The following is a 17,759-nucleotide window of genomic DNA, read 5'->3' on the forward strand; positions in this document are numbered from 1 at the left end:
CCCTGCAACAACAGCACTGTCCTTCACCAGTGGACAGTATTCACTCTCTGTCTGCAGGACAGTCTCAGGGCTTCTTAGTGAACAGCCAGGTTCCAGGACTTCTTCAACAAAAGGACTGTCTTTCACCAGTGGACAAATCTGGCAAAAGAACATCAAAACAGACAGACAAAGTACCAGCAAAACAGCCATGTCTCCTCAGTCCTTGGCAGCTCAGGGGGCAGGTTTCAAAAGTCCAGGGCAATTCAAAGCAGCCACCAGCAATTCTCTTAGCCTCTCTCTCCACGAGGTGCTGCTTCCAAAAAAGATCTTCCGCCTCTCTCTTGTCTCTCCAAATCTACGTCACCAGCTCCTCCCAGTTCAGGACTTTCTTTTCACATCAAAAAGTCCATCCCACAGGTGGGATTAACAAGCTCTGGGTTTTAACACAATCAATTTGAAAACCAAGCCAATACAGGGGAATCTTTAATTGCCATTACTATCACACCAGGTCAAGGAGAAAATACGGCAAGCAGTCAGGAAGAAACAATTTGAGTACTGTGGAAACACAATCAGGATAACAGAAGACATAGTAGCTGCTAAATTAAGGGATCAAAGGGCTTGGAATATGATATTCCAGAGGACAAAGGAGCTAGGACTAAAACCAAGAATCACCTACCCAGCAAAACTGATTATAATGTTTCAGGGGAAAATATGGTCATTCAAGGAAAGAGAGGATTTTCAAGCATTCTTGATGAAAAGAAAAAAACAGAGCTAAACAGAATATCTGACTTTTAAATTATTTAAAACTATTTAAACTATTTAAATTCCTACATGGAAAGACAATAATTGTAACTCATAAGACTTTTCTCAGTATGAGGATAGTTGAAGGAGGATGTATATGTATATAAATATGTATGTGATTGTGGGCATGTGTATGTTCATAGAGGGCATAGGATGAATTGAATATGAAGGGATGATATCTAAAAATAAAATTAAGAGGTGAGAGGAATTTATTGGAAGGAGAAAGGAAGAGATAGATTAGGGTAAATTATCTTATATAAAAAAGGCAAGAGAAAACTGTTACAATGAAGAGCAGGAAGGTGAAAAGGAATGGGATAACCTTATTCTCATTGAATTTGGATTAAGGAGGGAATGACATACACACTTGATTGGGTATCTTACCCTACAGGAAAATAGGGGGGTAGGGATAAGAGGGGGGATGATAGAAGGGAGGGAAGACTGGAGGAGAAGGTATTTAGTGGCAAACATTTTTGAAAAGGTATAGGGTCAAAGGAGAAAACAGAATAAGTGGGGGGCTGGATAGGATGGAGGGAAATACAGTCTTTCACAATATAATTATGGAAATGATTTGGGTAACGCCACATGTGCAACCTATATTGAATTGCTTATAGATGAGCAGATGAGGAAGGAAAAAGGGGGAAAAAATGGAACTCAAAGTTTTAAAAATAAATGGAAAAAAAACTTTTAAAAACCAAAAAAAATTGTTTTTTACATGCAACTAGGAAATAAGATATACAGGCACTGGGGTATAGAAATCCATCTTGACCTACTAGAACGTTGGGGGGGGATATAAGAGAGAAGAGATTGGTGGAAGGGGTATTCAATAGGCTTGCTATTTTGGGGTGGGGTTTGGGGAAAGATGGGGGGAAAAACTGTAACTCAAAATCTTGTGGAAATGAATGTTGAAAACTAAAATTAAATACATTTTTTTTAAAAAAGAGAACATTTTGAAAAAACGTTCATACAAGTTTCATCTGTTGTATAACAGAGTTAAAATCATAGTGATTAGGGGTGGCCAGGTGATGCAGTGAGTAAAAGCATTGGGAGACCTGGGGTCAGTTACGGCCTCAAATACTCGGCACCCACACAAAAAATAACTGGCCATGTGTGATAGTAACGAAATATAAAGATTCCCCTGTATTGGCTTGGTTTTCAAATTGATTGTGTTAAAACTCAGAGCTTGTTAATCCCACCTGTGGGATGGACTTGTTGATGTGAAAAGAGAGTTCTGAACTGGGAGGAGTTGGTGACATAGATTTGGGGAGAGGCAGAAGAACTTTTTGGAAGCAGCACCCTCGTGGAGGCAGAGAGAAACTGAGAGGATTGCTGAGACAGTCTCAGGAGCTCTTAGCCAACAGCCAGGTTCCAGGACTTCTTCAACAGGACTGTCTTTCACCAGTGGACAAATCTGGCAAAACAACATCAAAACAGACAGACAAAGTACCAGCAAAACAGCCACGTCTCCTCAGTCCTTGGCAGCTCTGGGGGCAGGTCTCAAAAGTCCAGGGCGATTCAAAGTGGCCCTCAGCAGGAGGAATTCCCTCAGGGGAATCTTTATATTCCATTACTATCACACCATGTAACTTTGAGCAAGTTACTTAACTCTGATTGCTTTAAAAATAAAATAAAATCATAGAAATTGCATTATTTTCCAAATAAACACACAAACTGCAAGTTAAAACCCATCAGTGGTCAAGTCTGCCAACAGGTCTTAACAAACAAGTGTTGGCAAGTGAGCATGTTGCACATTGTTGGGAAGTCTAGCATGCAGTGAAGGAATAAGTTGGTGTGATGATTTGTTTACAATAGATACTATACAGTTACCTAAAGCAATATTGTATCATCAGAATTTCAATGCAGGAAAAACCCCACAAATTTAAAATAAATCAGTAAATTTAAGATGCATTCTTTTTTAAAATATTTTTAATGACACAAATTAAAAAAAAAAAAACAACAAAAAAGTAACTACTAAAGGATTAAAGTTTTCCAAGGGGCACTGAATAAATTTATTTTTGAAAAGTGGGTGGTAGGCCAAATGAGTTTGGGAGCCTCTGCCAGAGACAGCTAGGTAGTACAGCAAATAGCCTGGAGTCATTAAGACCCAAGTTCAAATTCAGTTTCAGACATTTGTTAGTTATGTGACCAGGGCAAAACATTTAACTTCCTTGGTTTCATCTGTAAAGTGGAGATAGCATCACCTACTTCACAGGACTGTTATGAGCATCAAATGAGATATTTGTAGAGTGCTTAGCACATTCTTTGGTACAAAGGTGTTATGTAAGTGCTTTTTCCCCCTTTCTTCTCAAGCTAGCCAGTTCTTGTGATTACAAGGTATGTGAAAAAGGATACTGCCCTAAAGATAACTAGAGCATTGTTTAGCCTTAAACCAAATAAGAAGACCTTGTTTTTGCCCAAAGTTCTCTTCTCGCTACTTCCTCAAGCTTGAGAATATTTTAAACCAATCTTTACCATCTTAAACCTGACTCACCTTCATGAACCTTCACCAGAGGGAATAGGGATTGGATAGCAGAACATAAAAGTTCAACCAATTTTTGTGGCAGTGTAATTTATACAAGGGAGTTTTTTTAAAGTTCTCATTTATATAGTATTTTATGGGCTGCCATTTTTTTTTCTCTACAAGTTTGAGGCATAGTACAAAAGTTATTCCACTGGGGGTAGGGGTAAGGAGAGGGCCGAGGTAATTTGATAAGTGACACTGGACTGATTCAAATTGAATTCCACTTCCTCACCTCTGTAGCCCAAGGAGGTCCACAGGTCCACTTTCTGGACCTTAATGGAGCTGGACCTTCCAGCTTTTTTGTTTCTATACTTGAGTGATTAAGATGCCAGTCAAAAGCCTGAGCCATTCAAATCTCAAGGATAGTTTCAATAATTTATTTGGGGGGGGCGGCAATTAGGATTAAATGACTTTCCCAGGATCATACAGTTGGTAGGTGCCTGAGGTTGCATTTGAACTCAGGTTCTCTTCACTTCAGTGCTCTTTCCACATGCCACCTAGCTGACCTTCTAACTTTTTTAAAAAATTAAATTATTTATTTTTAGTTTTCAACACTTCCTTCCATAAGTTTTAAATATTCTCTCCCTCCCTCACACAATACAGCTTGCAATGTGATGTGGACTCTACACATAAATTCCTATCAAATATATTTTCATATTAGTCATGTGTAGTGCCAATGCAATATTTACACTGCCCACAATCACGATAAAGACCTTGACTATAAATATCACATGACGTTCGGTCACAAAATATACCAGATTCTCCAGATAGAGGACAGAACTGAAGCATTTCAGACACCAGAAAACCAAATCCCAAAACCAGTAAGCCAATTCCATCATAGTTCCAAAGATATTCCCAGAAGCCATAATAACACTGAGAGCCACAGCATCCTTCAGCCTTTCCACAAACCAATACAAGATCAATATCTACTCACAAGCCTATCTGACTCCTTGCCTGAGCATCCTCTCTCCCCCACCATCTTGCTAACTCTGACTACCAGCTTCCTGTGGGCTCTGCTTCCCTTCAATAAACTCCTCCCACAACAGGCTCCATGTGGCTATATTTTGCCTATTAGGGAATAGAGTTTATCTTCACAGCAGGGAAGCTTCCTGTGGGCTCTGCTGAACCCTTCAGCAAATTCCCTCTATCACAGGCTCCATATAATTACATTCAGCCTATTAGGGGGCAGAGTTTACTTTCAAAGCAGGAGAGGTCTTCAAACTCCTCCCTAGGTCTATTAAGGGGCAGGGAAGATCTTCAAATTCCCATTCTCATTACATTTGGCACCAAGATCTTTCATGTCCCTTACATAGCAAAAGTATGTTAACAATAAATAAGAGTTTAGGGATAACTGGTGGGAAAACTGTTGTCAACAGAAATTTGCAACAAAATAAAAAGGATAATAGAAAACCTTTGCACATAAAACAATAGCTTACAGTGGGGGCTTGGGTACAAGCATCCCATCCTTTCCCCCTTGAATGAATGGGGCTCAGAATCTTGGGGTGAGGGGCAAAGGTCTCTTCTGTAAAACTACTTCAAGCTGAAATTCAACATAGAGTTGTCCCTGTCCAAAGAAGTCCCATTCCAGAGGTCAGTTCTTTAGCTATCATCCTGAGCTTGTACAACACCAGGTCCAGAAGGTCCCATTCGATAGGTCAGTTATTTAGCTGGCATCTGGAGCTCAGTCAATGCTAGGTCCAGAGGAGACAAATCATAGTCATGGACAGGGGGTGACATCCAGCTTAAGTGATCAGTCATCTGCAAGTGGGGGGTACCAATCTGGCAGAAAACAAATCTTGCAAACAAGTTTAACAGACAAAATGTCAAAAAGAAACAAATACAGGGTCAACCGTGTCTCTGGAGTCCATGAACTCACTATCACAACCTCATTCACAGTAGAATACATGAGTTAAGGGTACCATTTGACAATCATCTTCTCCTGAACAAACAAGAGCTGCAGTATTGTCTTTCCAATGTGCTATAATTTCTGCAGCCTTTGGAACATCATCTGGTTTCCTCTTTACTCATACTTTAGCTCCCAATTTTATTCTACTAGTAGAACCAAATTCTTCAGTTCCACTGATAGTTATTTCAGAAGGAGGGGCAGTCTTCACAAATGGTATTATTTCACAAGGAATAATAATCACTTGAACTATTCTGTCATTTTTACCAGCATGCTTGTTTCTTCTCTTCTTCAGTTACTTCATCATATCCATCATTCCATCTTACCAAGGACTGTATCAACTGTTGCCTTGGTTCAGGGCGTGTATCATGTCCCTCAGTATCAAAGTTAGTTATAGATTCATGTAGGGCAGAAACTCCACTTTTGCCAGTTTTAGCTCTATTTTGAATATACCATTTCCATTTAATTATGTTGGCCTCCTGGACATGTCAAATTCTGTGAGAAGCTGGGGTACTCATTACCCAGGCCATAATCAGGATTCCAGACCTTAACACCACTTCATGGCCCAGAGTCAGTTGTTCAGTCTCTATGAAAGCCCAATATGCAGCTAACAACTGCTTTTTTTTTTTTAAAGTAATCAGGGTTAAGTAACTTGCTCAAGGTTACACGGCCAGGTGTTTCTGGGTGGGTGCTAAGTGTCTGAGCCTGGGATTCGATCTCCAGGTCTTCTCAACACTGGAGCCGGTGCTAACAACTGCTTTTCAAAAGGTGTATATTGCACTCCAGATGAAGAAAGTTTCCTGGACTAAAATCCAAAAGGTACATTTCAGCTTTGTTGTTTCTTCCATAAACTTCAGTTTGCATAATCATCCTTGTACATCCACAGGACCATTCTGCATAGGTCATACATAAATCTAGAGTCAACTGTATATTAGCTTTGCTTTACTCTGAACAAGTCCCCAATCAAATTTATATTTCTTCCTGGTACCTTTACATAAAGGTTTCAAAATCTGTCCCAGGTGTGGAATGTGATGTCACCAATATCCAAATAATCCTATAAACTTTTGGGCTTCTTTCTTATTGGTAGGGATAGCAAAATCCTGAATCTTTTGTCGGACTAGCAGCAGAATCTCTTGCAAGCCCTTATTCCATTGTATTCCCCAAAATTTTACAATTTGAGCTGGTCCTTGAATCTTTGCAGGGTTAATATCCCCACCCTTTGCTTTTCATAAGTTCAATCAAAAGTTCGGGGGGAAGAGTCAAGGTGGCAGAGTAGAAGCAAGACCTCCAAGCGGCTCCGGCTTCGAACTTCCCCAATCAATGTAAAAAGGGGACTCTGAACAAACTTTGGAGCTGCAGAACACACAAAATGACACAGAGAAGCTAACCTCCTGCTGAGGACAGCCCAGCAGGCCAGGAGCAAGCAGCCAGCTCAGCGCTCTGGGAGACAAGCCCAGCCCCATGCGGACGCTTTAGCCCCAGGGCGGGGCTGACCAGCCACTGGCCAGAGGGACTCCAGATAAGCAGAAGCCATGGCCATTTCCAGAATTATCAAAACATAGATGCCACAGACAAAGTGAGAGGTCAGTGCAATCTGGACTTAGGGACCCAATACATGGGAGTGCGTCAGATTTTGCCCCCAGCATGAGAAGGCACTGAGACCCCTGCACATCCAGTCAGTGCCACGTGGCAGCTTCAGCTTCTAGCCTGCAGAGTGTAGGGGGACCAAGTGACCAGTCTAAGAAGTAATCAAACTTGCTTTAACGTGCTTGGATCTGGATTGCAGTCTAGGGTGGAGGGCCTGGAGCATGTGTTCAGCTAGCCAGAGTGTGTGGAGGCCTCAGAGAGGGCACCCATCTAATACCTCTGGCAACTGAGAAAAACCCAGCATTTGGGACAAAAGCTTCCCTGTCTGGTGGCAGAGTCCTACTGTGGCAAAAAGCCCAGGGGTCAAGTGACTGAAGGGAGACATGACCAGAGAAAGGAAACAAAGCAGACAGAAGATTAGATTTAATCATAAACTCCTATTTTAGGCCATTAGACTCCTATTTTGGGGAGAAAAAGGAGAAGAAAAGCATGGAACAAGAGGAAGACAGTGAAGTCAGAACTCCTACACCAAAAGCTTCAAAGGAAAATACAAGCTGGTTACAGGCCATAAAGGACCTTATGAAGCAGATAAGAGAAGTGGAGGAAAAATTGGGAAGAGAAATGAGAACGATGCAAGAAAATCATGAAATGAGAGTCAACAGCCTGACTGAGGAAAATACCAACTTAAAAAATAGACTAACTCAAATGGCAAAAGAGGCTAAAAAATTCAATGTGAAGAATGCCTTAAAAAAACAAATTTGCCCAGATGGAAAAAGAATCTCAAAGGCTCAATGACGAGAATCATTGCTTCAGAATTGGACTGGAGCAAATGGAAGCTAATGACTTTATTACAAATCAAGATGCTGTTAAACAGATCCAAACAAATGAAAGAATAGAAGGCAATGTGAAACATCTCATGGGAAAAACTACTGACCTGGAAAATAGATCCAGGAGAGATAATTTAAAAATTATTGGACTACCTGAAAGCCATGATCAAAGTAAGAACCTAGAAATCATCCTCCAGGAAGTTCTCAAAGAAAACTGCCCTGATGTTTTAGAACCAGAGGGCAAAACAGAAGTTGAAAGAATCCATCGATCACCTCCTGAAAAAGGTCCGCAAAAGAAAACTATTAAGAATATTATAGCCAGGTTCCAGAATTCCCAGAATAAGGAGAGAATATTACAAGCAGCCAGGAAGAAACGATTTGAATATTGTGGAAACACAATTAGGATAACCCAGGATCTGGCAGCTTCTACACTGAGGGATCAAAGGGCTTGAAATATGATATGCCGGAGGTTAAAGGAGATGGGATTAAATCCAAGAATCACCTACCCAGCAAAAGTGAGCATCATGTTTCTGGAGAAAATATGGTCATTCAGTGGAATAGAGGATTTTCAAGCATTCTTGATGAAAAAACCAGAGTTGAATAGAAAATCTTGCATTCAGATACAAGAAGCATGAGGAGGTAAACAGGCAAAAGAAACCATAAGGAACTTATCAAAGTTGAACTACTTACCTTCCTACATGGATAATTGTAACTTATGAAACTTTTTTTCAGTGTGAAAATAGTTGAAGGGAATAGAAATATATATATGTATGTGTATATGTATGTGTATGTATGTATATATATATGTTTACATATGGGCATATGAATACATATGTAAATATGTGTATATATGTTTACAGATATACATAGATAGAGGGCACAAGACCACTTTAACAGGATGGGATGATACTTAAAAGGTGAAATTAAGAGGTGAGAGAGGAATATCATGAGAGGAGATCGGGAGAGACAGAATGGGGTAAACTATCTCATACAGAAGAGGCAAGGGAAAATGGTTACAATGGAGGGGAAGAATAGGAAGGCAAAAGGGAATGGGTCAACCTTATTCTCATTGAATTTGCCTTGGAGAGGGAATGAAATACACACTAAATAGGGTATCTCACCCTAGAGGAGAGTAGGGGGGAAGAGGATGAGAGGGGGAATGATGGAAGGGAGGGGAGGCTGGGGGGGAGGAAAGTTGGAAGCATCCACTTTTGAAAAGAGAAGGGATCAAAGTACAGAGTAGAACAAGTGGGAGGTGGGATAGGAGGGAGGGAAATATAGTCAGTTGTTTACAATATATCTACTATGTTATTGTTTTGCATTAGCTACACATATACAACCTAAAGTGAACTGCTTATCTTCCCAGTAAGGGTGGGTGATAAGGGAGGAAGGGAATGAATCTTTAATTCAAAGTTTTAAAATCAAATTTTAAATATATATACACTATTATTAATACTATTTTACATGTAATTGGGAAATAAGATATACAAGCACTGGGGCATAGAGATCCACAATGCCCTACAGGAAAAGTTGAAATGGGTACAGCAGAAAATATGGGAGAGAGCATATTGGAGGAGGGGATATCCTGTGGAACTGCTATTTTGGGGCAGTGGGTAGGGGAAAAACGGGGAGAAAATTTGTAACAATATCTGGCAGAAATGAATGATGTAAATCAGAAGTTAATAAAGCATTTGCAAAATGGGAAAAAAAGTGTCAAACTCTTCTCTAATTCTTTTATATTTTTTCCCTGTATCATAATATCATCAATGTAGTGGGTAAGCTGTATACCAGGTAGCTTTAATTCATCCAAATGTTCAGCCACAATCCTACGACAAATAGTGGGACTATGCAGATATCCTTGTGGCAAGTGGGTAAAAGTATATTGTCTGCACTGCCAACTGAAAACAAACTGGTCCCACTGTTTAGAGTCTATTGGGATGATGAAGAAGGAATTGGGCAAATCAGTCACTGCATACCAAGTCCCATCATACTTCTGAATCTTTTCCATTAAGGTAACAGTATCTGGAAAAGCAGCATACCATGGAGGAATCACCTTACTCAATTGTCTATAAGCCACTGTCATTCTGGACATCCCATCTGATTTTTAAAAAAAATTTTTAGTTTACATCTTTCATTTCCACAATATTTTGAGTTACAAATTTTCTCTTCATTTTCCCCTACCCACCACCCCAAAACAGCGATCCCACTGAATATCCCCTCCCCAATCCTGTTCTCTCCCATATCTTCCCCCATCCTCCCTCTGACTTTTCAGTAGGGCATGGTGGCTATCTATGCCCCAGTTTCTGTATATCTTATTTCCTGGTTACATGTAAAATAATAATAATTATATATACATATATGTATATTTAATATTTGATTTTAATACTTTAAATTCCAGATTCTTTCCCTTCCTCCCGCGTCACCCACCCTCACTGGGAAGATAAGCAATTAAATATAGGTTGTACATGTGTAGCTATGCAAAACATTTCCATGGTGGATATATTGTGAGACTGACTATATTTCCCTCCATCCTATCCCATCTTCCACTTGTTCTGTTCTCTACTTTGATCCTATCCCTATTCAAAAGTGGGTGCTACCAACTTCCTCCCCACAGCCTGCCCTTCCTTCCATCATCGCCCCTCTCATCCCCTTCTTCCCTACTCACCTGTAGGATGAGATACCCTATTTAGTGTGTATATCATTCCCTCCCTAAGCCAATTTCAATGAGAATAAGGTTGACTCATTCCCTTTTGCCTTCCTGTTCTTCCTCTACATTGTAACAGTTTTTCCTTGCTTCTTCTATATAATTTACCCCAATCTGTCTCTCCCGATCTCCTCTCATTATATTCCTCTCTTAACTTCACTTTTTAAGTATAATCCCTTCTTATTCAATTGGTCCTGTGCCCTCTATGTATACCTGTATACATATATACACACACTCACATATATATTAATATGCCCATATACCCTCTTATATACATATATATATGTATGTATGTGTATACACACACATTTCTATTCCCTTCAAATATTCTCATACTAAGAAAAGTTTCATAAGTTACAATTATTGTTTTTCTATGTAGGAGTATAAGTAGTTCAACTTCGATAAGTTCCTTATATTTCTTTTCCGTTTACCTTCTCATGCTTCTCTTGCTTCTTGTATCTGAATGTCAAATTTTCTATTCAACTCTGGTTTTTCCATGAAGAATGCTTGAAAGTCCTCTATTCCACTGAATGTCCATATTTTCCCCAGAAACATGATACTCATTTTTGCTGCGTAGGTGATTCTTGGTTATAATCCCAGCTCCTTTGACCTCTGGAATATCATATACCATGCCCTTTGATCCCTCAGTGTAGAAGCTGCCAGGTCCTTTGTTATCTTGATTGTGTTTCCACAATATTCAAATTGCTCCTTACTGGCTGCTTATAATATTTTCTCCTTGATCTGGGAGTTTCAGAAACTGGCTATAATATTCCTAGGTATTTTCTTTTTGGGATCTTTTTCAGGATATGATCTGTGGTTCTCTCAACCTCTATTTTGCCCTCTGGTTCTACAACATCAGGGCAATTTTCCTTGAGAAGTTCTTAAAGGATGATTTCTAGGTCCTTCGTTTGATCATGACTTTCAGGTAGTCCAATAATTTTTAAATTATCTGTCCTGGATCTATTTTCTAGGTCAGTGGTTTTTCCAACGAGATAGATATTTCACACTGCCTTCTATTTTTTCATTTGTTTGGATCTGTTTAATAGTATCTTGATTTCTCATAAAGTCACTAGCTTCCATTTGCTCCACTCTAATTCTGAAGGAATGATTCTCTTCAGTGAGCTTTTGAGATTCTTTTCCCATCTAGGAAATTCGGCTTTTTAAGGCATTCTCCTTATTCCCTTTTTGAGCCTCTTTTGCCATCTGAGGTTTTTTTTTTTTTTTTTTTTTTTTGCCATTCAATTTAAAAAGCACCTATTTTTATAGGTGTTATTTTCTTTAGTCAGGTTGTTGACTCATAATTTTCTTTCATCATTCTCATTTCTCTTCCCAATTTTTCCTCCACTTGTCTTATTTGGTTTTCAAAATCCTTTTTAAGTTCCTCTATGGCCTGTAATCAGCTCATATTTTTCTTGGAAGCTTTTGGTGCAGGAGTTCTGACTTTGCTGTCTTCCTGTTACATGCTTTGATCCTTTTTGTCCCCAAAATAGGAGTCTAATGTCAAATTGCTCTGTTTGCTTCCTTTGCTTGCTCATATTGCCACTCAATCACTTGGCTTTTGAGTCTTTTGCCACAGCAGAACTCTGCTACCAGAAAGGGGAGCTTTATCCTAATTGCTGGGCTTTCCTCAGCTGCTGAAGTTTGAGTGCCCTCTCTGAAGCCTCAACATGCTTTGGCAAACTGGTCGAATATACCTGGACCTCCACCTTAGACAGTGGTCCAGATCCAAGCAGGATAAAGCAAGAGTGATCACCCTTCACACTGCTTGGTCCCGCTACAATCTGCAGGCCAGGAGCTCTGAAGAAGCAGCACCACAGAGCCTCAGCTGCTTCTCTCCCTGGGGGCAAAGGCCAGATCCCATTCTCAAACTCCCTGTTCCTGCAAAGTCTACACTGACTTCTCACTTTGTCTTTAGCATCTGTGGGTTGATAATTCTGGAAACACCACAGCTGCTGGTGATCTGAAGTCCCTGCAGCCGGTGGTTGGTCAGGCCACCCTGAGGCTAAAACCTCGGGCTCACATGGGTCTGGGCTTGGCTCCCAGACCACTGCGCTGGCCCCTTCCTGCCGGCCTGCTGGGCTGTCTTCAGCAGGTTAGCTTCTCTGTGTCATTTTGTGGGTCCTATAGCTCCAAAGTTTGTCTAGAGTCATTTTTTACCTGAATTGGAGGAGGGGGAAGCCCGAGCCACGTGGAAGTTCTGTTTCTACTCCGCCATCTAGTATGTTCTTTCTTGGGTAATTGACCAGTCTTCTTCAATAGTTTGAATTGTCTGGCAGGTGTTTCAGCCCCTCCTAATCCTGTGATTGTAATAGGATCCCCATGATTGAACTTATCAGGTTTCCCATAAATGAGGGAGGCCTCCACCCCAGTATCTAACAAGGCCCTGGTTACAGTATTTGATCCATTTTTCCACTATATAATCAGATTAATGTGGGGTCTGCAATCTTGTGTGTATTTCTTTAATCTGAGTTGGGCCTTGGCCAGTTTCCTATTCTCTCTGAAAGCGTGATGAACTTGGATACAATGGTTCAGGAACATCTGTAGGGGAAGCCCATCCTTCTCTACTCCATATGACATTAAGCCTCTTACCACAGTATGTTTTATATAGTTCATTAGTTGGAATCCCATTAATTTATCCAAAATCAAGCTCTGGTCTCAATAGAGCAGTAAACAATTCTTTTCTTGGCAATCTATTCTGACTTTGAATCCTCAGGCCAATTACTTTTCTCTCATGAGGAGATTTATCATTTTCCCATTCTCCTAAGTTAGCTGTGAAATATTATCCAGCACGCACCTCTGACAGAGGGTGTCCTATTTCACCAATTAATAGTGTCAGAAGCAGGTGCTTAAAAGCAGGTGGACTATGATATTTCTATGAGGAACTGCTAAAGGGATTTCATGATACATATCTGCATCTCCAGCCATGATAGCAGTTTTCATTACTTCTTCTTTCAACTTTCTCATAGTCTCTAAGTGAATACCAGGGTGTCTCCACTAGGCCATATAGAATCAGCGGGATACATTCTATTGCATCGAGCAGCAGCTAAAGCTAACAGACTGGTCGTATTGTTACCTCCTGCCAAAGCAAAGTCTCTAAAAGCTTGCGGGACAAAAGGATTCTGGCAAATACTTATAAATTTGAAGCACTCTATCACTACTCCAGCAGCTCCTTCATTTCTGCTTCTTACCATCCAAGACACTAAGCATTCTCCCACCCTTTGGGTGAATCTGCTCAAAATATCAGTAATCTCCTGCTGAGTAAAATCCTCAAGTATCTCCTTGAATACTGTTTGCCCTCCCTGACTCTCCTTCTTCTCAGTGTGGGGCCAACTTCTGCCCTTGTGAAAGCTTCATCATGAAACAATTGCTTAACATGTCTAACCCATGGACTTTCTTGGGAGTCGTCATAGCAACTAGGTTCAGACTGTACCAAAGTTTTATGAATTTTCCTCCTGTTACTTTTTTTTTCTTCTTTTTCTGAGCCAAATTTACAACAACCCTCTCTGCTTCCAACTGAGACTCCCCAGTTGTCTCTTCTACCACCTGAGACTCAGCTTACTTTTCTAAAGGAGGGTTTGAATTCTGGCACTTAGCCAACTCTTGTAACAGCTTGTCTCTACTTTTACACACAATTCGGTAGCCTGTTAGTAAAATCCAGCCTTTTCTACTCACTGCCTCCAGCTCACTCCCAGGTTTTATTGGTATTCTTTGCAAACATGTTTCTAAATCTCTAGTTTCTCCCAGCTGCAAGCTCTGTTTGCAGTTTTCACATAGTCCTGTACTTTTAGACCACTCCCTTGCTCGGGAGGCATAAGGCAAATCCTCCCATCCTGGCATAGCCTTTACTTCTAATCCCTTCTGCCTCCAACTAGAGGTCTGATATTTCACAGTTCCATCCTCGTCACCAAATGTAGCACCTAAGCAATATTTACAGCGCCCACAATCAGGATACAGACCGTGCCTAAATATCACATGACATTTGGTCGCAAAATATATCATATTCTCCAGGTAGGGGACAGAACTGAAGCATTTTAGACACCAGAAAACCAAATCCCCAAAACCAGTAAGCCAATTCCATCATAGTACCAGATATTCCCAGAAGCCATAGTAACACTGAGAGCCACAGCATCCTTCAACCTTCCCACAAACCAATACAAGATGAATATCTACTCACAAGCCTATCTGACTCCTTGCCTGAGCATCTTCTCTCCCCCACCATCTTGCTAGCTCTGACTACTAGCTTCCTGTGGGCTCTGCTTCCCTTCAACAAACTCCTCTCACCACAGGCTCCATGTGACTATATTTGGCCTATTAGGGGGCAGAGTTTACTTTCAAAGCAGGGGAGGCCTTCAAACTCCCCCCTAGGTCTATTAAGTGGCAGGGAAGATCTTCAAATTCCCATTCTCATTACATCATGTTGCATAGAACAATGATAACAAATTATAACCATGAGAAAAAAAAAAAGTCTGCTTTGTTCTACATTCTGACTCCATAGTTCTCTTTCTGGATGTTGCTGGCAAGTTCCATCATCTGTCCTTTGGAACTGTTTTAGGTTCTTGAACATTGTCTCAATAACTGCTAAAGTTGAGTAGCCCATATAGTGGGAGATGCTGATGGAAATGTTAATTTCTATAATTCTAGCCAATAATCAATGTACAAATTCAAATGACTTCAGATCAAAAGCAGTACTGGTTTCATTATGAGACAATGAAAGTCAATGAGTGTCAAGGAAAACCTTTGCCAGTTAAAATCAATTTGTTCATGAGACTTTCTGAGGGATAATGGCATTGAAGAGGGATTAAACTTGTTGGCCAATTTAAGGTCAACATAACTAACATTAGATCTAAAGTGGAACTCAGAAGATAGCAAAGTTCATCACTACAGATTTTTAAGATGAGGTTACAAGACCACTACTCAGGGATATCATAAAGGGAATTCTTGTTTCAGCTACAAATGGGACTAGAGGGCCCCCTTCCTACTCTGAGATTCTATGATTCAGCAAATGAAGACAGTAATTGGCAGTCTAATATTATATGAATAGAAAGGGAAGTACATTGGATAATGATAACTAAAGCATCTGATGGAAAATATGGATTGGCAAAAAAATAGAAAATGAAAGTGGTCTTTAAATAAAAGGGCTAGGTATAGAAACTATCCTAAGGTAGTGGAACAGGAAGGAGCTTTAGCATTTCTCTAGATCAGTTGTTCTCAGTGTGGTCTAGACCACTGAAAGTCCCTGGCAAGGCAGTCCCCAAAGTCAAAACTAGTTTCATTATACTAAGACATCATTTGCTTATTAAAATACTCCTCCCTTTCCCAACTAGCATAACTGCATGAGGCTGGATTTCTTCATATACTTTGATCAAAACAGCCTATCTCAACAGATCAATGCAGAAGCAGATAAAAATACCACTCTTCTCATTAAATTTTATTTTTGAAAAGTTTTCATTAAAAAATTACTTATGTCAACATGTAAATTTTAAAGTGATCTGCTAACTCAACACCATAAAAATCAAGATACAAACCACGTAAAATAAAGTTTTTTGGAATCCTCAATAATTTTTAAATTTAATCATTTTTAAAGGAGTCTTTAGACCAAAAAAGTTTTAAGAATGGCTAATGAGCTGTGGCTAGGTGGAGCAGTGAACAGAGCACTGGCCCTGGAGTCAGGAGGACCCAAGTTCAAATCCAGCCTCAGACACTTAACACTTACTAGCCATGTGACCTTGGGCAAGTCACTTAACCCCAACTGCCCTGCCTTACCCCCTCCAAAAAGCAAAACACAAAAACAAACAAAAAAGAAAAGGCTAATGCTAATGTACTTCAATGTTCTCAATGAACAGATAAGGAAAATGAGGTTTAGAGAAGGTAAATACTTTGCTTAAAATCACACAACTAAGTGGTAAAGCTACAGTTAAAAAAAACTGCCTCAACTTCTTGCATTCAAATATTTATTAAACACTTAGTTCAGTTTTCAAAGTGTTATATCCTTCTGATACATGGAGTCAAATTTTCCTTTAGTATTCTAAAGAAATCACAGAACAAAATTCAGAAAAGCAAGAATTGGACAGGAAAAAATAGCTAAGAAATTGGAAGACAACTTTAACCAACAAATCTTAATTTTAACAAATGTTACTATAATATGAATAGTAGAAAACATAAGCCCATTAAAAAAAATAGTGAATAGAAAATCTTTTAAATCCTGAAGCACAGGTATTCTTCTAGAAAGGTTTTTGTCATAGGCTTGATTTTTTAAAAATTCTACTCTCCTTATATTCACCTCTTATGCTCTTCTAATCTCCATACCGTTATTGAACACTGTTCTCTATACCTGGACTGTCTATCATCTCTGAAACTTGACAAAATCCAACCCATCCCTCACGATAGCTCAAATGCCTCCTTTTTTATGGATTGCAAATGAATGTTATATAATCCTACATATTTAGGCAGTCACATTCCACTCAATAACATATCAAAATGTTTTGTATGTCCTTTCTTATATATCCCCTTTTCCTTAGTTGTGTAAGCCTCCAGATCCTACAACATTAAGATCTATGTATATTACATATTCTTCTTCTAGTCCTAAAGGACAAATCTTCCTATGTACAAGGTACTTAATGTCTGTTGATCTGTATAGTCTATAGTAGGGGTGGGGAACCTGCGAGCTCTATGCCACTCTGGGTCCTCAAATGAGGCCCTTGGACTGAACTCAAATTTCACAGAAAAAATCCCCTTAATAAAAGGATTTGTTTTGTAAAACTTGGACTTGGTCAAAAAGCCATACCCGAGGACCTAGGACACATGTGGCCTCAAGGCCACAGGTTCGCCACCCCTGGTCTATAGAATACTGCTAAAACTTCGAAAAAATAGTGACTTCTACAGAAACCCAATTTTGTTAGCAAGGGGCAGAAAAATGAGACAGAAACCCTCAGATTTACATATACATAATAATTTAAAAGACAAGTATCCTTAAAAACTAAAGGGTATGCAAAGATAGTGATTTGATATGTCCAAGAAAAGAGAAAAAGGTATTGAAGAAATTTTTCTACAGGTAATTTTAGGTATTTTACAGGTCATTTAGTGAAATATATTCAAATTAAAGTTAAGACTCTCATTAAATCACAAATTTAAAATAAAATCACTGAATCCCAATTACCAAAAAAAATGAAGTTTGGAAAATTATATGGAACAAATAAATACCACAGATAAAGGAAATTGTCTTCTAGATCATACTCTTATTTTTTTTTCAAAATGCCATATACTTTAAAAAAAATGTGTTTCTCTCAACATTTCCTATAATGTTCCTTCTACCCTTCTTTATGAACTCACTATTCAACCCTTATTTCTCATTACCAACTCTAATTTCCCATTTGCACATTATTTTTAACTCTAAAATGAAGGAAATATTAATATTCAAAAGTCAAATTCATAATAAATCTA

At 39.4% G+C, this 17,759-nt stretch overlaps 1 protein-coding gene across 1 annotated transcript in view; it reads right to left on the bottom strand.

Moving 5' to 3' along the window:
* Nucleotides 1-17,759, bottom strand: part of RIGI (RNA sensor RIG-I) — a 121,430-nt gene that overhangs the window by 80,776 nt on the left and 22,895 nt on the right. The gene's annotated exons all lie outside the window — the stretch shown is intronic.

The sequence above is a fragment of the Petaurus breviceps genome, unplaced genomic scaffold, assembly GCF_028583685.1.
Source record: "Petaurus breviceps papuanus isolate PSGF00001 unplaced genomic scaffold, PetGlider_PUasm1.0 125, whole genome shotgun sequence".
In the NCBI taxonomy this organism is placed as follows: Eukaryota; Metazoa; Chordata; class Mammalia; order Diprotodontia; family Petauridae; genus Petaurus; species Petaurus breviceps.